Raw genomic sequence first — 6,563 nt, 5'->3', positions numbered from 1 at the left:
TTAATTAGCATTTTAAGATTCTGACACCTTGGGAATTTCTACTTCTCAAATATCTAGCAGTGAATGGCTCCGACCCAACTTTCCAGCCTGTCAAGTATCCTCCAGCCCTCTTCTCAGCCTCAGTATAATTTCAAATCTTGGACCTAGTCCTTTTTTCAGAAAATTCTTTATCAACGTACCCCTTTTCATATTCTATTCCACCTACATTTGACTTAAAATACTCAGAACACTCTGGATACCAGCTGGACTTAATTAGCATTTTAAGATTCTGACACCTTGGGAATTTCTACTTCTCAAATATCTAGCAGTGAATGGCTCCGACCCAACTTTCCAGCCTGTCAAGTATCCTCCAGCCCTCTTCTCAGCCTCAGTATAATTTCAAATCTTGGACCTAGTCCTTTTTTCAGAAAATTCTTTATCAACGTACCCCTTTTCATATTCTATTCCACCTACATTTGACTTAAAATACTCAGAACACTCTGGATACCAGCTGGACTCACCCTTCCTGCATATACACACCTACCTTCACCACCACCATCAGCACTATCCATCCCACAAATATTTATTGAGCAACATTGATGCCCCAAGTTGTTGGTGTTAGCTGTTAGGAATATGGTAGTGAACAAAATAGACAAAACCTTTCCCCTGATAGAGCTTACATTCGTGAGGGAAGACAGGCAATTCTGGGGCAGGGATATGCTTGGCATATTTAAGAAGACAGCAGGAAGGTCGTGATGGCTGGAGCAGAGTGAGTAAGGGAAGACTTGGAGATGAAGCTGATCGGAGAAGTGACACACCCTAGTACACCAGGGTGTATAGTAGTCAACTCTGCGAGGGTAATAAGTGCTCCACACATCTCAGGGACCTACAATGACAAGTGTTTATTTCTTCCTATGTTCTGTATTATGACTGTGAGGGAGCTGCTGCTTCAAGTCTTACTGACTTCAGCAGGTTTTACCTGAGGACTTGAAAGCATGGGTTGCTATTTATTGAGACGGGGGTCCCAGGGAAAGAGCAGACTTGAAAGGGAACGTCAAAAATTCAATTGAAGGCATGTGAAGTTAGACTGTAGAGTAGACAGTAAACTCTAGGACTGGCAGAATATACGTGCTTAAAAAAAAAAATGAATTAATGGCTCCTTGATGTCCCCTTTCCTTCTGCCATTCTTAGCTTATGCATTTCCAGTCTGAACAAAAGGCTTTTGCTTAAGATCTGTGGAATCACCTGCGTGCATGCTGTTTTCATTTTCTACTGCTGCTCTAACAAAGTAGCAGAAGTTCAGCGTCTTAACTCATACTCATTATCTAATGGTTCTTTAGTTCAGAAGTCTGACATGGCTTTCACTGGGCTAAAACTCAAGCTATCAGCAAGGGTCAACAAGGCTGTGTTCCATTCTTTCTACAGTTCTAAGGGAGAATTGTTCTTTGCCTTTTCGTATTCGAAGCCACCAGTACTTCTCGGCTTGTGGGCCCTCTTCCTCCATCTTCAAACAACCCAACAGCAGTGGGTTAGATCTTTCTCACAGAATATATTCTGACCTTCTCTTCTTATTCCCACTTTCACTTTTTAAGGGCTCTTGAGATTACACTGGGCCCACAGAGATAATATAGGATATGCTCCCTATTTTATGGTCAGCTGATTAGTAATTTTAATTTCATCTGCAACCTTAATTCCTGTTTGCTACATATGTTAACATATTCACAGTTTCCAAGGATTAAGAGGTGCAGCATTGGTGTTCCGTTTGAATATATAGGTATCAATCTAAGACAGTCACCCTTAGAAATAGTCAAAGTAATCACATATGCTCAGTTCTTTTTGAAGGCTTATAAAATGATTTGTGGGTACTATTTCTAATATTTCTGGTACCATTTCCAATATTCAGGGGAAAACAAAGTCCATTTTCCAGCAGTACATTAGAAAACAGAATAAACATTAAATGTGTGCTTCCTTACCAGAATAGCTCATTTATTATTTTTTAAAAGATTTTATTTATTTATTTGACAGAGAGAGACACAGTGAGAGAGGGAACACAAGCAGGAGGAGTGGGAGAGGGAGAAGCAGGCTTCCCACTGAGCAGGGAGCCTGATGTGGGGCTCGATCCCAGGACCCCGGGATCATGACCTGAGCCAAAGGCAGACGCCTAATGACTGAGCCACCCACACACCCCCTCATTTACTGTTTTCACAAATGTTAACCCCTATGTCTAAAATGGTGACTAGTGACCAAGGAAAAAGGAAGACCAGGCTGTTCTATAGGCTTTTAGAGGTCCCAATTATTCTTAATTAAAAGTACAGTATTTAAGTTGCTAAGCATTGTAGATTTAAAAACTATATTCTAAACTGAAAAGAAAATGATTAGGGGAGTAACTGCTTTACATTGTATTTGTGTTACAGGCAAAATTTCATAGTTTATTTTAGTAACTTCAAATAATAGAAAACCTATCAATATTGTGTCTAGAAAACAAATCTGTTTTAATTGAAGATATCAAGATCAAATGAATAATGTACTCTATACAATTTCAATAAATCCACTTTTTATTCACTGTTTATTTTTTATGCAGATTTTATTTTAAAAAGCAAATCCCAAATAAAAGATGTTGCTTTAAAATCATGGCAGGTCTTACTAAGACTTTTTATATAAAATCAATTCCATATCTCATGCAGTGAATGTGCTATACTATATTTTACAAATCTTTTCCCTACTAAAAGGTCATAAGAATTTTCCAGTACAGATATCACTTTATTTATTTGTTTGTTTATTTATTTATAAAGATTTTTTTATTGAAGAGAGAGAGAGAGAGCACATGGGGTAGGGGGAGAGGAGCAGAGGGAGAGAGAATGCCAAGCAGGCTCCATGCCTATTGTGGAGCCCAACTTGGGGTTCAGTCCTACCATCCTGAGATCATGACCTGAGCAGAAATCAAGAGTCAGACGCTTAGGGGCACCAGGCTGGCTCAGTGGGTTAAGCTTCTGCCTTCGGCTCAGGTAATGATCTCAGGGTCCTGGGGTGGAGCCCCTCAGCGGAGGGCCTGCTTTCCCCTCTCTCTCTGCTTGCCTCTCTGCCTACTTGTGATCTCTGTCTGTCAAATAAATAAATAAGATCTTAAAAAAAAAAAAAAGGATCAGATGCTTAACTGACTGAGCTGTCCAGGTGCCCCCAGACATCACTTTATTGAGATGTCTCTGAAATGCTCACCACATTTTTCCTGTTCTCAACTCTTATTATTAAGAGCAGACGACACGCTTCATCTCTCCTTAGAAGAAAGTTAGACTACTCCAGGAGCTTGTATTACTTATGGTTTTCAAAGCTACTATAGCTGATTGAATTTCAAAACAGAATGTGTGAACTATAATACTAATAAATATTTCAGCCTTTCATTTACATATTTTTAACATTAAAGCCACTTATATTCTTTGTAAATTAATCCACCCATCCCAGAATATCTTTTTACTACCAGTGTAACAAAGGACACATTTTTTTTTACCTTCCATGTTAGGAGCAAAGGCATTAGGGAGCGACAAGAGAAGTAAGGACTGAGTAAGCTCTCTATGTAATGGTTCAAAACCTGTGACTGTAGGCCACTGATTTTGAGAGCACTGCGTTCAGAGCCGTCTCTGACCTGGTTCCAAACTAACTTCCAAGATTTGTTCATGACTGTATCTTTTTATGATGCTTCTGTTATTTAGGAAGGCAACTACTGCAGGTGAAGGGAAGAGTGACAAATGATGATTGACATAATGCAGTGATATAAACAGTAATTAAGCTTCCTCTCTTCACACTATTTTGCTGTAAAACACACCACCCGTTTACACATTCTCATTTGTTACCTGGATGGATGTGTGGCTTAGGCTTAGCCATGAGATTTTTTAATTCTGAGAAGGCCTGTGGAACTGGCACCTTCTCTTCACCGAGGGTCTTCCTTAGAAAGTATTACTTCTCCAGTGTACTTCAACTAGCTGACTTGTCTGGGTGGTCAGGATCTTCTTTTTCTCTTCCCAAAGTATTTATAAGTTCATGATGCTTGTGTCCCATCTCTTTTAAAAGAGATTTGGGATAAGATCCAGGACTCACATCTTGAGAGCCTGGTAGATGTGTCTCCAAGAACTGCTTCCTGGTTGATCTCCACCAAGACTCTGACTAAGCTTTAAGATTCTGCTCAGCCCTTCAGACATTTTCTGACAAGTTCACAGTACCCACCCTCCAGAGATGAGCTGTTCCTACAGTGTTTCCCATTAGTCTACTACTCTGGTCTCTCTCCTTCCAAATAACTTTTTACCTCTTCCCAAGATTGGATATTTACTTACTTAAGTCGATGCTTTCCCTCACTTCTGCCTTTGAAATTTCTCCTGAATTCCATGCCCTCCTCTCCATTGCCTCCTCTGATTCAGGCCTTCACCATGTCCTCCCATACCAGTAGCTCCTAACTACTTTGTGCCAAGAACCCCTTTGGCAGCTTGGTGAACCCATGCATCAAATAAAAACATGAGCTTACAAGGGAGACAGTTATCATGCTCTTTTTAAAATTATGATATAACAATTCATATGCTTATTTATTAACACATTAAATAACATGGCCTAGCAGTGGTTCTAATTACGACCTTGATTTTGAAGAAGTGATGAGCATAAATAATAATACATCTATAATATCCATAAGGTATATGAAAAGAACCGTAACTTCTTTTGGTGATAGTCACACATTCTGCTAATACTGCTATGGTTTGTTACCAAATGCATATATTTCAATTAAGGATTAGGGAAAAGAAACAGGTGATTTTGTTTTTAACCACAGATTATCCTCCTCGCACCCCCTGTGTAGGTTATGAACATTCAACTTGCCTCCCTGCCTCTGTTCCAAGAGGAACAGTCACCCACAGGGCAGGCCTTCAGAGTTCTCTTTCTAAAACACAGATCTTAACAAGTCACTTCTGTGTATACTGTGGGATATAATGTGGGTCCCAATTGCCCACAGTGGCATTCTCATCCAGAACTGTACAAATGGAGCTCATCTGAAAAGCAAAGTTTCTAGACCTATTGTGATTCTGCATGTTGGGGTGAGCCTGGGAAGCTGCATTTTAAAAATCACTAGGAGGCACTTTTGCACTAGTGGTAGACAGATGAGACTTTGGTAAAGAGGATAGAGTGCAAACGTGTAAGCTTCACCTTGAACACCCTTCACCATCTACCTCATCACATTCTCCCTTCCAGTTCTAGTCTAGCCTCACAGGATTACTATCATTCTGCAAACAGTCCCCATACCTTCCCATCTCCCTCTCTGGGGAGCCCTGTTCCTCTCCATCACTTCTGCTCCCTGCCTCATGCACATTTCTCTGCTTGCTTAAATCCTATTCATTCCTCAAGGCTCAACTCCAATGTGACCTTCTCTCTGAAGCCTCCCCAGCTTTCTCACTCTGGCCAAAACAACCTTAGTTCTCCCTGACACTTTCTAATCACGTTCTATGTAATTATGCCAGGCCTCTGCAAAAGCAGAAGGCCTCGAACTCAAGATCTTCCTGAACAATTGCTGTGAATTCGTTCAGCATGCAGTGTACACCGTGGAGAAGGAAAGAGAAATTACTGAGCAGCAATTAGGCACTGGTGGTCAACAGGAATCCAACGAGGCCCTTAACTTTTCAAAGATATAATGTTCTCCCATTTATCTTCATTCTTCATCTACTCCAGCCCTTTTCTAACAGTACCGAAGTCACCTAACGACCTCAGCCCATGCTAATCTCTTCTTCTTTGATCCTCTGTGCCAGAATCATCCTGTTTTCCTTCTCATGCCTCCATCCGCTCCTCCCTCCATCTGTCATTTACTGAGCTCCTACCATTGCGCGGCAATGCGCTGGGCAATGCACTGGAGACCTGTGAGCGAGTCATAGCACCCGCCCTCACAATTCCTAGACGGTCGTTAACGGCTCTCTCCCTGCTATTTGTGTCCCCTGGCAAGGCCGGACGTTCTTTGAAATCAGAGAAAGTTTTGTAGCTTTTTGCAGTCTTCACTGCATCAAGCACATGGCTGGCCCCGCGAGTGTTCTAAATGCCGTTAAAAGGAGTAAAATACTTGTTTTCCAAGCCTCCTTTCCCATTCAGACCTTCCCTTACCTGAGACTGCTAACGGACGGGAAAAGAAGCCTCTTTGCAGTACCCTGGAGAAAGCTCCTCTGGGAGCTGGGGATGAAAGTTTGACTCTCTTCGCAGAAAAACAGGTCCCAAGAGCTCCAACCGCAGCGGCCCTGGCAAGCTGTTGCTATGACACAACCGTTGCTAAGAGGAAAGAGGCGGCTCCTCTGCTGAGATTGACAGAACACCACCACCAGTACAGTGTCCACTCTCCAGCCGTCTCTTCAAGAACACACTTATGATTGGCTGCTATGATGCTGACGTCATGCAACTTGAGCTGCGGTGAGGTCCAAGTTTTCCACTGGCAAGGAAGGAGTTGTGCAATCTAGGTTCGTGTATAAGAGGGCGGTGGCTTGGCTTGACCCCAGGACCCACAGCCACGCTTCGCACCCAAAGATGCGACAGAGCAACAGTACCCAAAGATGAAACCTTCTAGAGCGTGG

General features: G+C 41.9%; 1 protein-coding gene across 1 annotated transcript in view; it reads right to left on the bottom strand.

Annotated features, from left to right (window-relative positions):
• The window catches only part of LOC111143298 (WD repeat domain 63), a 67,845-nt gene extending 61,611 nt beyond the window's left edge, over positions 1-6,234 (bottom strand). Inside the window, exon 1 of the mRNA XM_022496946.1 lies at positions 6,103-6,234. The gene's annotated coding sequence lies outside the window, so the exon portion shown is untranslated. The remainder of the gene's footprint in view (positions 1-6,102) is intronic.
• Between the last annotated feature and the right edge of the window lie 329 nt (positions 6,235-6,563).

Source organism: Enhydra lutris, unplaced genomic scaffold (assembly GCF_002288905.1).
Source record: "Enhydra lutris kenyoni isolate GAN:26980312 unplaced genomic scaffold, ASM228890v2 scaffoldscaffold9, whole genome shotgun sequence".
NCBI classification, from domain to species: domain Eukaryota; kingdom Metazoa; phylum Chordata; class Mammalia; order Carnivora; family Mustelidae; genus Enhydra; species Enhydra lutris.
This window is presented reverse-complemented; position numbering and strand designations above follow the sequence as displayed.